General features: G+C 42.6%; 32 non-coding genes across 32 annotated transcripts; all 32 read left to right on the top strand.

The window, feature by feature from the left end:
- The first annotated feature begins 61 nt into the window (after positions 1-61).
- On the top strand, positions 62-180 carry LOC140023973 (5S ribosomal RNA). Its single transcript, XR_011827939.1, has one exon. It is a non-coding gene; the product is annotated as a 5S ribosomal RNA (ribosomal RNA).
- A 417-nt stretch (positions 181-597) lies between these two features.
- Positions 598-716, top strand: LOC140022780 (5S ribosomal RNA). Its single transcript, XR_011826759.1, has one exon. It is a non-coding gene; the product is annotated as a 5S ribosomal RNA (ribosomal RNA).
- Positions 717-1,130: 414 nt separating this feature from the next.
- On the top strand, positions 1,131-1,249 carry LOC140023447 (5S ribosomal RNA). Its single transcript, XR_011827417.1, has one exon. It is a non-coding gene; the product is annotated as a 5S ribosomal RNA (ribosomal RNA).
- Positions 1,250-1,666: 417 nt separating this feature from the next.
- On the top strand, positions 1,667-1,785 carry LOC140031949 (5S ribosomal RNA). The gene has a single exon (XR_011835874.1). It is a non-coding gene; the product is annotated as a 5S ribosomal RNA (ribosomal RNA).
- A 417-nt stretch (positions 1,786-2,202) lies between these two features.
- LOC140032380 (5S ribosomal RNA) lies at positions 2,203-2,321 on the top strand. Its single transcript, XR_011836306.1, has one exon. It is a non-coding gene; the product is annotated as a 5S ribosomal RNA (ribosomal RNA).
- A 416-nt stretch (positions 2,322-2,737) lies between these two features.
- On the top strand, positions 2,738-2,856 carry LOC140023615 (5S ribosomal RNA). Its single transcript, XR_011827584.1, has one exon. It is a non-coding gene; the product is annotated as a 5S ribosomal RNA (ribosomal RNA).
- Positions 2,857-3,269: 413 nt separating this feature from the next.
- Positions 3,270-3,388, top strand: LOC140023974 (5S ribosomal RNA). Its single transcript, XR_011827940.1, has one exon. It is a non-coding gene; the product is annotated as a 5S ribosomal RNA (ribosomal RNA).
- A 417-nt stretch (positions 3,389-3,805) lies between these two features.
- Positions 3,806-3,924, top strand: LOC140022781 (5S ribosomal RNA). The gene has a single exon (XR_011826760.1). It is a non-coding gene; the product is annotated as a 5S ribosomal RNA (ribosomal RNA).
- A 416-nt stretch (positions 3,925-4,340) lies between these two features.
- On the top strand, positions 4,341-4,459 carry LOC140032270 (5S ribosomal RNA). Its single transcript, XR_011836195.1, has one exon. It is a non-coding gene; the product is annotated as a 5S ribosomal RNA (ribosomal RNA).
- A 417-nt stretch (positions 4,460-4,876) lies between these two features.
- Positions 4,877-4,995, top strand: LOC140023923 (5S ribosomal RNA). Its single transcript, XR_011827890.1, has one exon. It is a non-coding gene; the product is annotated as a 5S ribosomal RNA (ribosomal RNA).
- A 416-nt stretch (positions 4,996-5,411) lies between these two features.
- Positions 5,412-5,530, top strand: LOC140032381 (5S ribosomal RNA). The gene has a single exon (XR_011836307.1). It is a non-coding gene; the product is annotated as a 5S ribosomal RNA (ribosomal RNA).
- Positions 5,531-5,943: 413 nt separating this feature from the next.
- LOC140024042 (5S ribosomal RNA) lies at positions 5,944-6,062 on the top strand. Its single transcript, XR_011828013.1, has one exon. It is a non-coding gene; the product is annotated as a 5S ribosomal RNA (ribosomal RNA).
- Positions 6,063-6,478: 416 nt separating this feature from the next.
- LOC140024557 (5S ribosomal RNA) lies at positions 6,479-6,597 on the top strand. Its single transcript, XR_011828531.1, has one exon. It is a non-coding gene; the product is annotated as a 5S ribosomal RNA (ribosomal RNA).
- A 416-nt stretch (positions 6,598-7,013) lies between these two features.
- LOC140022782 (5S ribosomal RNA) lies at positions 7,014-7,132 on the top strand. The gene has a single exon (XR_011826761.1). It is a non-coding gene; the product is annotated as a 5S ribosomal RNA (ribosomal RNA).
- A 413-nt stretch (positions 7,133-7,545) lies between these two features.
- Positions 7,546-7,664, top strand: LOC140024043 (5S ribosomal RNA). The gene has a single exon (XR_011828014.1). It is a non-coding gene; the product is annotated as a 5S ribosomal RNA (ribosomal RNA).
- Positions 7,665-8,080: 416 nt separating this feature from the next.
- On the top strand, positions 8,081-8,199 carry LOC140024558 (5S ribosomal RNA). The gene has a single exon (XR_011828532.1). It is a non-coding gene; the product is annotated as a 5S ribosomal RNA (ribosomal RNA).
- Positions 8,200-8,615: 416 nt separating this feature from the next.
- Positions 8,616-8,734, top strand: LOC140022783 (5S ribosomal RNA). The gene has a single exon (XR_011826762.1). It is a non-coding gene; the product is annotated as a 5S ribosomal RNA (ribosomal RNA).
- Positions 8,735-9,148: 414 nt separating this feature from the next.
- LOC140031950 (5S ribosomal RNA) lies at positions 9,149-9,267 on the top strand. Its single transcript, XR_011835875.1, has one exon. It is a non-coding gene; the product is annotated as a 5S ribosomal RNA (ribosomal RNA).
- Positions 9,268-9,683: 416 nt separating this feature from the next.
- LOC140023616 (5S ribosomal RNA) lies at positions 9,684-9,802 on the top strand. The gene has a single exon (XR_011827585.1). It is a non-coding gene; the product is annotated as a 5S ribosomal RNA (ribosomal RNA).
- A 414-nt stretch (positions 9,803-10,216) lies between these two features.
- Positions 10,217-10,335, top strand: LOC140031951 (5S ribosomal RNA). The gene has a single exon (XR_011835876.1). It is a non-coding gene; the product is annotated as a 5S ribosomal RNA (ribosomal RNA).
- A 416-nt stretch (positions 10,336-10,751) lies between these two features.
- Positions 10,752-10,870, top strand: LOC140025046 (5S ribosomal RNA). The gene has a single exon (XR_011829023.1). It is a non-coding gene; the product is annotated as a 5S ribosomal RNA (ribosomal RNA).
- Positions 10,871-11,286: 416 nt separating this feature from the next.
- Positions 11,287-11,405, top strand: LOC140031953 (5S ribosomal RNA). The gene has a single exon (XR_011835878.1). It is a non-coding gene; the product is annotated as a 5S ribosomal RNA (ribosomal RNA).
- A 410-nt stretch (positions 11,406-11,815) lies between these two features.
- On the top strand, positions 11,816-11,934 carry LOC140023448 (5S ribosomal RNA). The gene has a single exon (XR_011827418.1). It is a non-coding gene; the product is annotated as a 5S ribosomal RNA (ribosomal RNA).
- Positions 11,935-12,350: 416 nt separating this feature from the next.
- LOC140024559 (5S ribosomal RNA) lies at positions 12,351-12,469 on the top strand. Its single transcript, XR_011828533.1, has one exon. It is a non-coding gene; the product is annotated as a 5S ribosomal RNA (ribosomal RNA).
- Positions 12,470-12,885: 416 nt separating this feature from the next.
- On the top strand, positions 12,886-13,004 carry LOC140022784 (5S ribosomal RNA). Its single transcript, XR_011826763.1, has one exon. It is a non-coding gene; the product is annotated as a 5S ribosomal RNA (ribosomal RNA).
- A 413-nt stretch (positions 13,005-13,417) lies between these two features.
- On the top strand, positions 13,418-13,536 carry LOC140024044 (5S ribosomal RNA). Its single transcript, XR_011828015.1, has one exon. It is a non-coding gene; the product is annotated as a 5S ribosomal RNA (ribosomal RNA).
- Positions 13,537-13,952: 416 nt separating this feature from the next.
- LOC140024066 (5S ribosomal RNA) lies at positions 13,953-14,071 on the top strand. The gene has a single exon (XR_011828038.1). It is a non-coding gene; the product is annotated as a 5S ribosomal RNA (ribosomal RNA).
- Positions 14,072-14,487: 416 nt separating this feature from the next.
- On the top strand, positions 14,488-14,606 carry LOC140022786 (5S ribosomal RNA). The gene has a single exon (XR_011826765.1). It is a non-coding gene; the product is annotated as a 5S ribosomal RNA (ribosomal RNA).
- Positions 14,607-15,024: 418 nt separating this feature from the next.
- On the top strand, positions 15,025-15,143 carry LOC140024067 (5S ribosomal RNA). The gene has a single exon (XR_011828039.1). It is a non-coding gene; the product is annotated as a 5S ribosomal RNA (ribosomal RNA).
- A 413-nt stretch (positions 15,144-15,556) lies between these two features.
- LOC140023449 (5S ribosomal RNA) lies at positions 15,557-15,675 on the top strand. Its single transcript, XR_011827419.1, has one exon. It is a non-coding gene; the product is annotated as a 5S ribosomal RNA (ribosomal RNA).
- Positions 15,676-16,091: 416 nt separating this feature from the next.
- LOC140024561 (5S ribosomal RNA) lies at positions 16,092-16,210 on the top strand. The gene has a single exon (XR_011828535.1). It is a non-coding gene; the product is annotated as a 5S ribosomal RNA (ribosomal RNA).
- A 416-nt stretch (positions 16,211-16,626) lies between these two features.
- LOC140022787 (5S ribosomal RNA) lies at positions 16,627-16,745 on the top strand. The gene has a single exon (XR_011826766.1). It is a non-coding gene; the product is annotated as a 5S ribosomal RNA (ribosomal RNA).
- The last annotated feature ends 238 nt before the right edge of the window (positions 16,746-16,983 follow it).

A 16,983-nucleotide genomic window follows, 5' to 3' on the forward strand; every position in this document is an offset into this window, starting at 1 on the left:
AAAAGCCACACTGCTTCGCTGGACGGGGTAGTTTAAAAGAATAAAGCGAAAGGAACGTTGTGGGTGCGATCATACCAGCACTAATGCACCGTATCCCATCGGAACTCCGAAGTTAAGCGTGCTTGGGCGTGAGCAGTATTAGGATGGGTGACCCCCTGGGAATTCCTCTTGTTGCACCCCTCTCTTTTTTGTTTCGAAATTCAAATTTTCTATTCGTTCTTTATCCTGTAGTAATTTAGTTCCTTCGGAACGATTGCTTTATATTTTGCTTCTTCTCGAAGCATGAAGGCGGATCTGAAGGCGCGAGACAAATCAGGAACGGTACGGCTCGATCAAAGCCCGGAGCGTCGCTCAAAATTTATCGGCGCAAATGTATCAGCGCGAGCGTGAAGGATTGATTTCACGATAATTTAGAGTTGCGGGATGATGGAAAAAAACAGGGGGCAAATCAATAACAAAAAAAAATATGAAAGCAAATAAATAAAAGGATAATAGGAAAATGCTTGAATTGACGCTTAAAATGAATTTCGGTCAAGAAAAGCAACACTGCTTCGCAGGATGGGGTAGTTTAAAAGAATAAAGCGAAAGGAATATGGCGGGTGCGATCATACCAGCACTAATGCACCGGATCCCATCAGAACTTCGAAATTAAGCGTGTTTGGGCGAGAGTAGTACTTGGATTGGTGACCCCCTGGGAAGTCCTCGTGTTGCACCCCTCTCTTTTTTGTTTCGAAATCCAAATTTCCTATTCGTTCTTTATCCTGTAGTAATTTAGCTCCGTCGGAACGATTGCTTAATATTTTGCTTCTTGTCGAAGCGTGAAGGAGGATCTGAAGGCGCGAGACAAATCAGGAACGGTACGGCTCGATCAAAGCCCGGATCGTCGCTCAAATTTGTCGGCGCAAATGTATCACCGCAAGCGTGAAGGATTGATTTCATGATAATTTAGAGTTGCGGGATGATGGAAAAAAACAGGGTGCAAATCAATAAAAAAAAATATATAAAGTAAATAAATAAAAGGATAAAAGGAAAATGCTTCAATTGACGCTTAAAATGAATTCCGGTCTAGAAAAGACACACTGCTTCGCTGGACGGGGTAGTTTAAAAGAATAAAGCGAAAGGAACGTTGTGGGTGCGATCATACCAGCACTAATGCACCGTATCCCATCAGAACTCCGAAGTTAAGCGTGCTTGGGCGTGAGCAGTATTAGGATGGGTGACCCCCTGGGAATTCCTCTTGTTGCACCCCTCTCTTTTTTGTTTCGAAATTCAAATTTTCTATTCGTTCTTTATCCTGTAGTAATTTAGGTCCTTCGGAACGATTGCTTTATATTTTGCTTCTTCTCGAAGCATGAAGGCGGATCTGAAGGCGCGAGACAAATCAGGAACGGTACGGCTCGATCAAAGCCCGGAGCGTCGCTCAAATTTATCGGCGCAAATGTATCAGCGCAAGCGTGAAGGATTGATTTCATGATAATTTAGAGTTGCGGGATGATGGAAAAAAACAGGGGGCAAATCAATAACAAAAAAAAAATATGAAAGCAAATAAATAAAAGGATAATAGGAAAATGCTTGAATTGACGCTTAAAATGAATTTCGGTCTAGAAAAGCCACACTGCTTCGCAGGACGGGGTAGTTTAAAAGAATAAAGCGAAAGGAACATGGCGGGTGCGATCATACCAGCACTAATGCACCGGATCCCATCAGAACTCCGAAGTTAAGCATGCTTGGGCGAGAGTAGTACTAGGATGGGTGACCCCCTGGGAATTCCTCTTGTTGCACCCCTCTCTTTTTTGTTTCGAAATTCAAATTTTCTATTCGTTCTTTATCCTGTAGTAATTTAGGTCGTTCGGAACGATTGCTTTATATTTTGCTTCTTCTCGAAGCATGAAGGCGGATCTGAAGGCGCGAGACAAATCAGGAACGGTACGGCTCGATCAAAGCCCGGATCGTCGCTCAAATTTGTCGGCGCAAATGTATCAGCGCAAACGTGAAGGATTGATTTCATGATAATTTAGAGTTGCGGGATGATGGAAAAAAACAGGGGGCAAATCAATAACAAAAAAAAAATATGAAAGCAAATAAATAAAAGGATAAGAGGAAAATGCTTCAATTGACGCTTAAAATGAATTCCGGTCTAGAAAAGCCACACTGCTTCGCAGGACGGGGTAGTTTAAAAGAATAAAGCGAAAGGAACATGGCGGGCGCGATCATACCAGCACTAATGCACCGGATCCCATCAGAACTCCGAAGTTAAGCATGCTTGGGCGAGAGTAGTACTAGGATGGGTGACCCCCTGGGAATTCCTCTTGTTGCACCCCTCTCTTTTTTGTTTCAAAATTCAAATTTTCTATTCGTTCTTTATCCTGTAGTAATTTAGGTCCTTCGGAACGATTGCTTTATATTTTGCTTCTTCTCGAAGCATGAAGGCGGATCTGAAGGCGCGAGACAAATCAGGAACGGTACGGCTCGATCAAAGCCCGGAGCGTCGCTCAAATTTATCGGCGCAAATGTATCAGCGCAAGCGTGAAGGATTGATTTCATGATAATTTAGAGTTGCGGGATGATGGAAAAAAACAGGGGGCAAATCAATAACAAAAAAAATTATGAAAGCAAATAAATAAAAGGATAATAGGAAAATGCTTGAATTGACGCTTAAAATGAATTTCGGTCCAGAAAAGCCACACTGCTTCGCAGGACGGGGTAGTTTAAAAGAATAAAGCGAAAGGAATATGGCGGGTGCGATCATACCAGCACTAATGCACCGGATCCCGTCAGAACTTCGAAATTAAGCGTGTTTGGGCGAGAGTAGTACTTGGATTGGTGACCCCCTGGGAAGTCCTCGTGTTGCACCCCTCTCTTTTTTGTTTCGAAATCCAAATTTCCTATTCGTTCTTTATCCTGTAGTAATTTAGCTCCGTCGGAACGATTGCTTAATATTTTGCTTCTTATCGAAGCGTGAAGGAGGATCTGAAGGCGCGAGACAAATCAGGAACGATACGGCTCGATCAAAGCCCGGATCGTCGCTCAAATTTGTCGGCGCAAATGTATCACCGCAAGCGTGAAGGATTGATTTCATGATAATTTAGAGTTGCGGGATGATGGAAAAAAACAGGGTGCAAATCAATAACAAAAAAATATAAAGTAAATAAATAAAAGGATAAGAGGAAAATGCTTCAATTGACGCTTAAAATGAATTCCGGTCTAGAAAAGCCACACTGCTTCGCTGGACAGGGTAGTTTAAAAGAATAAAGCGAAAGGAACGTTGTGGGTGCGATCATACCAGCACTAATGCACCGTATCCCATCGGAACTCCGAAGTTAAGCGTGCTTGGGCGTGAGCAGTATTAGGATGGGTGACCCCCTGGGAATTCCTCTTGTTGCACCCCTCTCTTTTTTGTTTCGAAATTCAAATTTTCTATTCGTTCTTTATCCTGTAGTAATTTAGTTCCTTCGGAACGATTGCTTTATATTTTGCTTCTTCTCGAAGCATGAAGGCGGATCTGAAGGCGCGAGACAAATCAGGAACGGTACGGCTCGATCAAAGCCCGGAGCGTCGCTCAAAATTTATCGGCGCAAATGTATCAGCGCGAGCGTGAAGGATTGATTTCACGATAATTTAGAGTTGCGGGATGATGGAAAAAAACAGGGGGCAAATCAATAACAAAAAAAAATATGAAAGCAAATAAATAAAAGGATAATAGGAAAATGCTTGAATTGACGCTTAAAATGAATTTCGGTCAAGAAAAGCAACACTGCTTCGCAGGATGGGGTAGTTTAAAAGAATAAAGCGAAAGGAATATGGCGGGTGCGATCATACCAGCACTAATGCACCGGATCCCATCAGAACTTCGAAATTAAGCGTGTTTGGGCGAGAGTAGTACTTGGATTGGTGACCCCCTGGGAAGTCCTCGTGTTGCACCCCTCTCTTTTTTGTTTCGAAATCCAAATTTCCTATTCGTTCTTTATCCTGTAGTAATTTAGCTCCGTCGGAACGATTGCTTAATATTTTGCTTCTTGTCGAAGCGTGAAGGAGGATCTGAAGGCGCGAGACAAATCAGGAACGGTACGGCTCGATCAAAGCCCGGATCGTCGCTCAAATTTGTCGGCGCAAATGTATCAGCGCAAGCGTGAAGGATTGATTTCATGATAATTTAGAGTTGCGGGATGATGGAAAAAAACAGGGGGCAAATCAATAACAAAAAAAAATATGAAAGCAAATAAATAAAAGGATAATAGGAAAATGCTTGAATTGACACTTAAAATGAATTGCGGTCTAGAAAAGCCACACTGCTTCGCAGGACGGGGTAGTTTAAAAGAATAAAGCGAAAGGAACATGGCGGGTGCGATCATACCAGCACTAATGCACCGGATCCCATCAGAACTCCGAAGTTAAGCATGCTTGGGCGAGAGGAGTACTAGGATGGGTGACCCCCTGGGAATTCCTCTTGTTGCACCCCTCTCTTTTTTGTTTCGAAATTCAAATTTTCTATTCGTTCTTTATCCTGTAGTAATTTAGGTCCTTCGGAACGATTGATTTATATTTTGCTTCTTCTCGAAGCATGAAGGCGGATCTGAAGGCGCGAGACAAATCAGGAACGGTACGGCTCGATCAAAGCCCGGATCGTCGCTCAAATTTGTCGGCGCAAATGTATCAGCGCAAGCGTGAAGGATTGATTTCATGATAATTTAGAGTTGCGGGATGATGGAAAAAAACAGGGGGCAAATCAATAACAAAAAAAAAATATGAAAGCAAATAAATAAAAGGATAATAGGAAAATGGTTGAATTGACGCTTAAAATGAATTTCGGTCTAGAAAAGCCACACTGCTTCGCAGGACAGGGTAGTTTAAAAGAATAAAGCGAAAGGAACATGGCGGGTGCGATCATACCAGCACTAATGCACCGGTTCCCATCAGAACATCGAAATTAAGCGTGTTTGGGCGAGAGTAGTACTTTGATTGGTGACCCCCTGGGAAGTCCTCGTGTTGCACTCCTCTCTTTTTTGTTTCGAAATCCAAATTTCCTATTCGTTCTTTATCCTGTAGTAATTTAGCTCCGTCGGAACGATTGCTTAATATTTTGCTTCTTGTCGAAGCGTGAAGGAGGATCTGAAGGCGCGAGACAAATCAGGAACGGTACGGCTCGATCAAAGCCCGGATCGTTGCTCAAATTTGTCGGCGCAAATGTATCAGCGCAAGCGTGAAGGATTGATTTCATGATAATTTAGAGTTGCGGGATGATGGAAAAAAACAGGGGGCAAATCAATAACAAAAAAAAATATGAAAGCAAATAAATAAAAGGATAATAGGAAAATGCTTGAATTGACACTTAAAATGAATTTCGGTCTAGAAAAGCCACACTGCTTCGCAGGACGGGGTAGTTTAAAAGAATAAAGCGAAAGGAACATGGCGGGCGCGATCATACCAGCACTAATGCACCGGATCCCATCAGAACTCCGAAGTTAAGCATGCTTGGGCGAGAGTAGTACTAGGATGGGTGACCCCCTGGGAATTCCTCTTGTTGCACCCCTCTCTTTTTTGTTTCGAAATTCAAATTTTCTATTCGTTCTTTATCCTGTAGTAATTTAGGTCCTTCGGAACGATTGCTTTATATTTTGCTTCTTCTCGAAGCATGAAGGCGGATCTGAAGGCGCGAGACAAATCAGGAACGGTACGGCTCGATCAAAGCCCGGATCGTCGCTCAAATTTGTCGGCGCAAATGTATCACCGCAAGCGTGAAGGATTGATTTCATGATAATTTAGAGTTGCGGGATGATGGAAAAAAACAGGGTGCAAATCAATAACAAAAAAAAATAAAGTAAATAAATAAAAGGATAAGAGGAAAATGCTTCAATTGACGCTTAAAATGAATTCCGGTCTAGAAAAGCCACACTGCTTCGCTGGACGGGGTAGTTTAAAAGAATAAAGCGAAAGGAACGTTGTGGGTGCGATCATACCAGCACTAATGCACTGTATCCCATCAGAACTCCGAAGTTAAGCGTGCTTGGGCGTGAGCAGTATTAGGATGGGTGACCCCCTGGGAATTCCTCTTGTTGCACCCCTCTCTTTTTTGTTTCGAAATTCAAATTTTCTATTCGTTCTTTATCCTGTAGTAATTTAGGTCCTTCGGAACGATTGCTTTATATTTTGCTTCTTCTCGAAGCATGAAGGCGGATCTGAAGGCGCGAGACAAATCAGGAACGGTACGGCTCGATCAAAGCCCGGAGCGTCGCTCAAATTTATCGGCGCAAATGTATCAGCGCAAGCGTGAATGATTGATTTCACGATAATTTAGAGTTGCGGGATGATGGAAAAAAACAGGGGGCAAATCAATAACAAAAAAAAATATGAAAGCAAATAAATAAAAGGATAATAGGAAAATGCTTGAATTGACGCTTAAAATGAATTTCGGTCTAGAAAAGCAACACTGCTTCGCAGGACGGGGCAGTTTAAAAGAATAAAACGAAAGGAATATGGCGGGTGCGATCATACCAGCACTAATGCACCGGATCCCATCAGAACATCGAAATTAAGCGTGTTTGGGCGAGAGTAGTACTTGGATTGGTGACCCCCTGGGAAGTCCTCGTGTTGCACCCCTCTCTTTTTTGTTTCGAAATCCAAATTTCCTATTCGTTCTTTATCCAGTAGTAATTTAGCTCCGTCGGAACGATTGCTTAATATTTTGCTTCTTGTCGAAGCGTGAAGGAGGATCTGAAGGCGCGAGACAAATCAGGAACGGTACGGCTCGATCAAAGCCTGGATCGTCGCTCAAATTTGTCGGCGCAAATGTATCAGCGCAAGCGTGAAGGATTGATTTCATGATAATTTAGAGTTGCGGGATGATGGAAAAAAACAGGGGGCAAATCAATAACAAAAAAAATTATGAAAGCAAATAAATAAAAGGATAATAGGAAAATGCTTGAATTGACGCTTAAAATGAATTTCGGTCTAGAAAAGCCACACTGCTTCGCAGGACGGGGTAGTTTAAAAGAATAAAGCGAAAGAAATATGGCGGGTGCGATCATACCAGCACTAATGCACCGGATCCCATCAGAACTTCGAAATTAAGCGTGTTTGGGCGAGAGTAGTACTTGGATTGGTGACCCCCTGGGAAGTCCTCGTGTTGCACCCCTCTCTTTTTTGTTTCGAAATCCAAATTTCCTATTCGTTCTTTATCCTGTAGTAATTTAGCTCCGTCGGAACGATTGCTTAATATTTTGCTTCTTGTCGAAGCGTGAAGGAGGATCTGAAGGCGCGAGACAAATCAGGAACGGTACGGCTCGATCAAAGCCCGGATCGTCGCTCAAATTTGTCGGCGCAAATGTATCACCGCAAGCGTGAAGGATTGATTTCATGATAATTTAGAGTTGCGGGATGATGGAAAAAAACAGGGTGCAAATCAATAACAAAAAAAAATAAAGTAAATAAATAAAAGGATAAGAGGAAAATGCTTCAATTGACGCTTAAAATGAATTCCGGTCTAGAAAAGCCACACTGCTTCGCTGGACGGGGTAGTTTAAAAGAATAAAGCGAAAGGAACGTTGTGGGTGCGATCATACCAGCACTAATGCACTGTATCCCATCAGAACTCCGAAGTTAAGCGTGCTTGGGCGTGAGCAGTATTAGGATGGGTGACCCCCTGGGAATTCCTCTTGTTGCACCCCTCTCTTTTTTGTTTCGAAATTCAAATTTTCTATTCGTTCTTTATCCTGTAGTAATTTAGGCCCTTCGGAACGATTGCTTTATATTTTGCTTCTTCTCGAAGCATGAAGGCGGATCTGAAGGCGCGAGACAAATCAGGAACGGTACGGCTCGATCAAAGCCCGGAGCGTCGCTCAAATTTATCGGCGCAAATGTATCAGCGCAAGCGTGAAGGATTGATTTCACGATAATTTAGAGTTGCGGGATGATGGAAAAAAACAGGGGGCAAATCAATAACAAAAAAAAATATGAAAGCAAATAAATAAAAGGATAATAGGAAAATGCTTGAATTGACGCTTAAAATGAATTTCGGTCTAGAAAAGCAACACTGCTTCGCAGGACGGGGCAGTTTAAAAGAATAAAGCGAAAGGAATATGGCGGGTGCGATCATACCAGCACTAATGCACCGGATCCCATCAGAACATCGAAATTAAGCGTGTTTGGGCGAGAGTAGTACTTGGATTGGTGACCCCCTGGGAAGTCCTCGTGTTGCACCCCTCTCTTTTTTGTTTCGAAATCCAAATTTCCTATTCGTTCTTTATCCAGTAGTAATTTAGCTCCGTCGGAACGATTGCTTAATATTTTGCTTCTTGTCGAAGCGTGAAGGAGGATCTGAAGGCGCGAGACAAATCAGGAACGGTACGGCTCGATCAAAGCCTGGATCGTCGCTCAAATTTGTCGGCGCAAATGTATCAGCGCAAGCGTGAAGGATTGATTTCATGATAATTTAGAGTTGCGGGATGATGGAAAAAAACAGGGGGCAAATCAATAACAAAAAAAATTATGAAAGCAAATAAATAAAAGGATAATAGGAAAATGCTTGAATTGACGCTTAAAATGAATTTCGGTCTAGAAAAGCCACACTGCTTCGCAGGATGGGGTAGTTTAAAAGAATAAAGTGAAAGGAATATGGCGGGTGCGATCATACCAGCACTAATGCACCGGATCCCATCAGAACTTCGAAATTAAGCGTGTTTGGGCGAGAGTAGTACTTGGATTGGTGACCCCCTGGGAAGTCCTCGTGTTGCACCCCTCTCTTTTTTGTTTCGAAATCCAAATTTCCTATTCGTTCTTTATCCTGTAGTAATTTAGCTCCGTCGGAACGATTGCTTAATATTTTGCTTCTTGTCGAAGCGTGAAGGAGGATCTGAAGGCGCGAGACAAATCAGGAACGGTACGGCTCGATCAAAGCCCGGATCGTCGCTCAAATTTGTCGGCGCAAATGTATCACCGCAAGCGTGAAGGATTGATTTCATGATAATTTAGAGTTGCGGGATGATGGAAAAAAACAGGGTGCAAATCAATAAAAAAAAATATATAAAGTAAATAAATAAAAGGATAAGAGGAAAATGCTTCAATTGAAGCTTAAAATGAATTCCGGTCTAGAAAAGCCACACTGCTTCGCAGGACGGGGTAGTTTAAAAGAATAAAGCGAAAGGAACATGGCGGGTGCGATCATACCAGCACTAATGCACCGGATCCCATCAGAACTCCGAAGTTAAGCATGCTTGGGCGAGAGTAGTACTAGGATGGGTGACCCCCTGGGAATTCCTCTTGTTGCACCCCTCTCTTTTTTGTTTCAAAATTCAAATTTTCTATTCGTTCTTTATCCTGTAGTAATTTAGGTCCTTCGGAACGATTGCTTTATATTTTGCTTCTTCTCGAAGCATGAAGGCGGATCTGAAGGCGCGAGACAAATCAGGAACGGTACGGCTCGATCAAAGCCCGGAGCGTCGCTCAAATTTATCGGCGCAAATGTATCAGCGCAAGCGTGAAGGATTGATTTCACGATAATTTAGAGTTGCGGGATGATGGAAAAAAACAGGGGGCAAATCAATAACAGAAAAAAATATGAAAGCAAATAAATAAAAGGATAATTGGAAAATGCTTGAATTGACGCTTAAAATGAATTTCGGTCTAGAAAAGCAACACTGCTTCGCAGGACGGGGCAGTTTAAAAGAATAAAGCGAAAGGAATATGGCGGGTGCGATCATACCAGCACTAATGCACCGGATCCCGTCAGAACTTCGAAATTAAGCGTGTTTGGGCGAGAGTAGTACTTGGATTGGTGACCCCCTGGGAAGTCCTCGTGTTGCACCCCTCTCTTTTTTGTTTCGAAATCCAAATTTCCTATTCGTTCTTTATCCTGTAGTAATTTAGCTCCGTCGGAACGATTGCTTAATATTTTGCTTCTTGTCGAAGCGTGAAGGAGGATCTGAAGGCGCGAGACAAATCAGGAACGGTACGGCTCGATCAAAGCCCGGATCGTCGCTCAAATTTGTCGGCGCAAATGTATCACCGCAAGCGTGAAGGATTGATTTCATGATAATTTAGAGTTGCGGGATGATGGAAAAAAACAGGGTGCAAATCAATAAAAAAAAATATATAAAGTAAATAAATAAAAGGATAAGAGGAAAATGCTTCAATTGACGCTTAAAATGAATTCCGGTCTAGAAAAGCCACACTGCTTCGCTGGACGGGGTAGTTTAAAAGAATAAAGCGAAAGGAACATGGCGGGTGCGATCATACCAGCACTAATGCACCGGATCCCATCAGAACTCCGAAGTTAAGCATGCTTGGGCGAGAGTAGTACTAGGATGGGTGACCCCCTGGGAATTCCTCTTGTTGCACCCCTCTCTTTTTTGTTTCAAAATTCAAATTTTCTATTCGTTCTTTATCCTGTAGTAATTTAGGTCCTTCGGAACGATTGCTTTATATTTTGCTTCTTCTCGAAGCATGAAGGCGGATCTGAAGGCGCGAGACAAATCAGGAACGGTACGGCTCGATCAAAGCCCGGAGCGTCGCTCAAATTTATCGGCGCAAATGTATCAGCGCAAGCGTGAAGGATTGATTTCACGATAATTTAGAGTTGCGGGATGATGGAAAAAAACAGGGGGCAAATCAATAACAGAAAAAAATATGAAAGCAAATAAATAAAAGGATAATAGGAAAATGCTTGAATTGACGCTTAAAATGAATTTCGGTCTAGAAAAGCAACACTGCTTCGCAGGACGGGGCAGTTTAAAAGAATAAAGCGAAAGGAATATGGCGGGTGCGATCATACCAGCACTAATGAACCGGATCCCATCAGAACATCGAAATTAAGCGTGTTTGGGTGAGAGTAGTACTTGGATTGGTGACCCCCTGGGAAGTCCTCGTGTTGCACCCCTCTCTTTTTTGTTTCGAAATCCAAATTTCCTATTCGTTCTTTATCCAGTAGTAATTTAGCTCCGTCGGAACGATTGCTTAATATTTTGCTTCTTGTCGAAGCGTGAAGGAGGATCTGAAGGCGCGAGACAAATCAGGAACGGTACGGCTCGATCAAAGCCCGGATCGTCGCTCAAATTTGTCGGCGCAAATGTATCAGCGCAAGCGTGAAGGATTGATTTCATGATAATTTAGAGTTGCGGGATGATGGAAAAAAACAGGGGGCAAATCAATAACAAAAAAAAATATGAAAGCAAATAAATAAAAGGATAATAGGAAAATGCTTGAATTGACGCTTAAAATGAATTTCGGTCTAGAAAAGCCACACTGCTTCGCAGGACGGGGTAGTTTAAAAGAATAAAGCGAAAGGAACATGGCGGGTGCGATCATACCAGCACTAATGCACCGGATCCCATCAGAACTCCGAAGTTAAGCATGCTTGGGCGAGAGTAGTACTAGGATGGGTGACCCCCTGGGAATTCCTCTTGTTGCACCCCTCTCTTTTTTGTTTCGAAATTCAAATTTTCTATTCGTTCTTTATCCTGTAGTAATTTAGGTCCTTCGGAACGATTGCTTTATATTTTGCTTCTTCTCGAAGCATGAAGGCGGATCTGAAGCGAGACAAATCAGGAACGGTACGGCTCGATCAAAGCCCGAATCGTCGCTCAAATTTGTCGGCGCAAATGTATCAGCGCAAGCGTGAAGGATTGATTTCATGATAATTTAGAGTTGCGGGATGATGGAAAAAAACAGGGTGCAAATCAATAACAAAAAAATATAAAGTAAATAAATAAAAGGATAATAGGAAAATGCTTGAATTGACGCTTAAAATGAATTCTGGTCTAGAAAAGCCACACTGCTTCGCTGGACGGGGTAGTTTAAAAGAATAAAGCGAAAGGAACGTTGTGGGTGCGATCATACCAGCACTAATGCACCGTATCCCATCAGAACTCCGAAGTTAAGCGTGCTTGGGCGTGAGCAGTATTAGGATGGGTGACCCCCTGGGAATTCCTCTTGTTGCACCCCTCTCTTTTTTGTTTCGAAATTCAAATTTTCTATTCGTTCTTTATCCTGTAGTAATTTAGGTCCTTCGGAACGATTGCTTTATATTTTGCTTCTTCTCGAAGCATGAAGGCGGATCTGAAGGCGCGAGACAAATCAGGAACGGTACGGCTCGATCAAAGCCCGGAGCGTCGCTCAAATTTATCGGCGCAAATGTATCAGCGCAAGCGTGAAGGATTGATTTCACGATAATTTAGAGTTGCGGGATGATGGAAAAAAACAGGGGGCAAATCAATAACAAAAAAAAATATGAAAGCAAATAAATAAAAGGATAATAGGAAAATGCTTGAATTGACGCTTAAAATGAATTTCGGTCTAGAAAAGCAACACTGCTTCGCAGGACGGGGCAGTTTAAAAGAATAAAGCGAAAGGAATATGGCGGGTGCGATCATACCAGCACTAATGCACCGGATCCCATCAGAACATCGAAATTAAGCGTGTTTGGGCGAGAGTAGTACTTGGATTGGTGACCCCCTGGGAAGTCCTCGTGTTGCACCCCTCTCTTTTTTGTTTCGAAATCCAAATTTCCTATTCGTTCTTTATCCAGTAGTAATTTAGCTCCGTCGGAACGATTGCTTAATATTTTGTTTCTTGTCGAAGCGTGAAGGAGGATCTGAAGGCGCGAGACAAATCAGGAACGGTACGGCTCGATCAAAGCCTGGATCGTCGCTCAAATTTGTCGGCGCAAATGTATCAGCGCAAGCGTGAAGGATTGATTTCATGATAATTTAGAGTTGCGGGATGATGGAAAAAAACAGGGGGCAAATCAATAACAAAAAAAATTATGAAAGCAAATAAATAAAAGGATAATAGGAAAATGCTTGTATTGACGCTTAAAATGAATTTCGGTCTAGAAATGCCACACTGCTTCGCAGGACGGGGTAGTTTAAAAGAATAAAGCGAAAGGAATATGGCGGGTGCGATCATACCAGCACTAATGCACCGGATCCCATCAGAACTTCGAAATTAAGCGTGTTTGGGCGAGAGTAGTACTTGGATTGGTGACCCCCTGGGAAGTCCTCGTGTTGCACCCCTCTCTTTTTTGTTTCGAAATCCAAATTTCCTATTCGTTCTTTATCCTGTAGTAATTTAGCTCCGTCGGAACGATTGCTTAATATTTTGCTTCTTGTCGAAGCGTGAAGGAGGATCTGAAGGCGCGAGACAAATCAGGAACGGTACGGCTCGATCAAAGCCCGGATCGTCGCTCAAATTTGTCGGCGCAAATGTATCACCGCAAGCGTGAAGGATTGATTTCATGATAATTTAGAGTTGCGGGATGATGGAAAAAAACAGGGTGCAAATCAATAACAAAAAAAAATAAAGTAAATAAATAAAAGGATAAGAGGAAAATGCTTCAATTGACGCTTAAAATGAATTCCGGTCTAGAAAAGCCACACTGCTTCGCTGGACGGGGTAGTTTAAAAGAATAAAGCGAAAGGAACGTTGTGGGTGCGATCATACCAGCACTAATGCACTGTATCCCATCAGAACTCCGAAGTTAAGCGTGCTTGGGCGTGAGCAGTATTAGGATGGGTGACCCCCTGGGAATTCCTCTTGTTGCACCCCTCTCTTTTTTGTTTCAAAATTCAAATTTTCTATTCGTTCTTTATCCTGTAGTAATTTAGGTCCTTCGGAACGATTGCTTTATATTTTGCTTCTTCTCGAAGCATGAAGGCGGATCTGAAGGCGCGAGACAAATCAGGAACGGTACGGCTCGATCAAAGCCCGGAGCGTCGCTCAAATTTATCGGCGCAAATGTATCAGCGCAAGCGTGAAGGATTGATTTCACGATAATTTAGAGTTGCGGGATGATGGAAAAAAACAGGGGGCAAATCAATAACAGAAAAAAATATGAAAGCAAATAAATAAAAGGATAATAGGAAAATGCTTGAATTGACGCTTAAAATGAATTTCGGTCTAGAAAAGCTACACTGCTTCGCAGGACGGGGTAGTTTAAAAGAATAAAGGGAAAGGAATATGGCGGGTGCGATCAAACCAGCACTAATGCACCGGATCCCATCAGAACTTCGAAATTAAGCGTGTTTGGGCGAGAGTAGTACTTGGATTGGTGACCCCCTGGGAAGCCCTCGTGTTGCACCCCTCTCTTTTTTGTTTCGAAATCCAAATTTCCTATTCGTTCTTTATCCTGTAGTAATTTAGCTCCGTCGGAACGATTGCTTAATATTTTGCTTCTTATCGAAGCGTGAAGGAGGATCTGAAGGCGCGAGACAAATCAGGAACGGTACGGCTCGATCAAAGCCCGGATCGTCGCTCAAATTTGTCGGCGCAAATGTATCACCGCAAGCGTGAAGGATTGATTTCATGATAATTTAGAGTTGCGGGATGATGGAAAAAAACAGGGGGCAAATCAATAACAAAAAAAATTATGAAAGCAAATAAATAAAAGGATAATAGGAAAATGCTTGAATTGACGCTTAAAATGAATTTCGGTCTAGAAAAGCCACACTGCTTCGCAGGACGGGGTAGTTTAAAAGAATAAAGCGAAAGGAATATGGCGGGTGCGATCATACCAGCACTAATGCACCGGATCCCATCAGAACTTCGAAATTAAGCGTGTTTGGGCGAGAGTAGTACTTGGATTGGTGACCCCCTGGGAAGTCCTCGTGTTGCACCCCTCTCTTTTTTGTTTCGAAATCCAAATTTCCTATTCGTTCTTTATCCTGTAGTAATTTAGCTCCGTCGGAACGATTGCTTAATATTTTGCTTCTTGTCGAAGCGTGAAGGAGGATCTGAAGGCGCGAGACAAATCAGGAACGGTACGGCTCGATCAAAGCCCGGATCGTCGCTCAAATTTGTCGGCGGAAATGTATCAGCGCAAGCGTGAAGGATTGATTTCATGATAATTTAGAGTTGCAGGATGATGGAAAAAAACAGGGGGCAAATCAATAACAAAAAAAAAAATATGAAAGCAAATAAATAAAAGGATAATAGGAAAATGCTTGAATTGACGCTTAAAATGAATTTCGGTCTAGAAAAGCTACACTGCTTCGCAGGACGGGGTAGTTTAAAAGAATAAAGGGAAAGGAATATGGCGGGTGCGATCAAACCAGCACTAATGCACCGGATCCCATCAGAACTTCGAAATTAAGCGTGTTTGGGCGAGAGTAGTACTTGGATTGGTGACCCCCTGGGAAGCCCTCGTGTTGCACCCCTCTCTTTTTTGTTTCGAAATCCAAATTTCCTATTCGTTCTTTATCCTGTAGTAATTTAGCTCCGTCGGAACGATTGCTTAATATTTTGCTTCTTATCGAAGCGTGAAGGAGGATCTGAAGGCGCGAGACAAATCAGGAACGGTACGGCTCGATCAAAGCCCGGATCGTCGCTCAAATTTGTCGGCGCAAATGTATCACCGCAAGCGTGAAGGATTGATTTCATGATAATTTAGAGTTGCGGGATGATGGAAAAAAACAGGGTGCAAATCAATAACAAAAAAATATAAAGTAAATAAATAAAAGGATAAGAGGAAAATGCTTCAATTGACGCTTAAAATGAATTCCGGTCTAAAAAAGCCACACTGCTTCGCTGGACGGGATAGTTTAAAAGAATAAAGCGAAAGGAACGTTGTGGGTGCGATCATACCAGCACTAATGCACCGTATCCCATCAGAACTCCGAAGTTAAGCGTGCTTGGGCGTGAGCAGTATTAGGATGGGTGACCCCCTGGGAATTCCTCTTGTTGCACCCCTCTCTTTTTTGTTTCGAAATTCAAATTTTCTATTCGTTCTTTATCCTGTAGTAATTTAGGTCCTTCGGAACGATTGCTTTATATTTTGCTTCTTCTCGAAGCATGAAGGCGGATCTGAAGGCGCGAGACAAATCAGGAACGGTACGGCTCGATCAAAGCCCGGAGCGTCGCTCAAATTTATCGGCGCAAATGTATTAGCGCAAGCGTGAAGGATTGATTTCACGATAATTTAGAGTTGCGGGATGATGGAAAAAAACAGGGGGCAAATCAATAACAAAAAAAAATATGAAAGCAAATAAATAAAAGGATAATAGGAAAATGCTTGAATTGACGCTTAAAATGAATTTCGGTCTAGAAAAGCAACACTGCTTCGCAGGACGGGGCAGTTTAAAAGAATAAAGCGAAAGGAATATGGCGGGTGCGATCATACCAGCACTAATGCACCGGATCCCATCAGAACATCGAAATTAAGCGTGTTTGGGCGAGAGTAGTACTTGGATTGGTGACCCCCTGGGAAGTCCTCGTGTTGCACCCCTCTCTTTTTTGTTTCGAAATCCAAATTTCCTATTCGTTCTTTATCCAGTAGTAATTTAGCTCCGTCGGAACGATTGCTTAATATTTTGCTTCTTGTCGAAGCGTGAAGGAGGATCTGAAGGCGCGAGACAAATCAGGAACGGTACGGCTCGATCAAAGCCTGGATCGTCGCTCAAATTTGTCGGCACAAATGTATCAGCGCAAGCGTGAAGGATTGATTTCATGATAATTTAGAGTTGCGGGATGATGAAAAAAAACAGGGGGCAAATCAATAACAAAAAAAATTATGAAAGCAAATAAATAAAAGGATAATAGGAAAATGCTTGAATTGACGCTTAAAATGAATTTCGGTCTAGAAAAGCCACACTGCTTCGCAGGACGGGGTAGTTTAAAAGAATAAAGCGAAAGGAATATGGCGGGTGCGATCATACCAGCACTAATGCACCGGATCCCATCAGAACTTCGAAATTAAGCGTGTTTGGGCGAGAGTAGTACTTGGATTGGTGACCCCCTGGGAAGTCCTCGTGTTGCACCCCTCTCTTTTTTGTTTCGAAATCCAAATTTCCTATTTGTTCTTTATCCTGTAGTAATTTAGCTCCGTCGGAACGATTGCTTAATATTTTGCTTCTTGTCGAAGCGTGAAGGAGGATCTGAAGGCGCGAGACAAATCAGGAACGGTACGGCTCGATCAAAGCCCGGATCGTCGCTCAAATTTGTCGGCGCAAATGTATCACCGCAAGCGTGAAGGATTGATTTCATGATAATTTAGAGTTG

The sequence above is a fragment of the Coffea arabica genome, chromosome 11e (assembly GCF_036785885.1).
Source record: "Coffea arabica cultivar ET-39 chromosome 11e, Coffea Arabica ET-39 HiFi, whole genome shotgun sequence".
Lineage (NCBI taxonomy): Eukaryota > Viridiplantae > Streptophyta > Magnoliopsida > Gentianales > Rubiaceae > Coffea > Coffea arabica.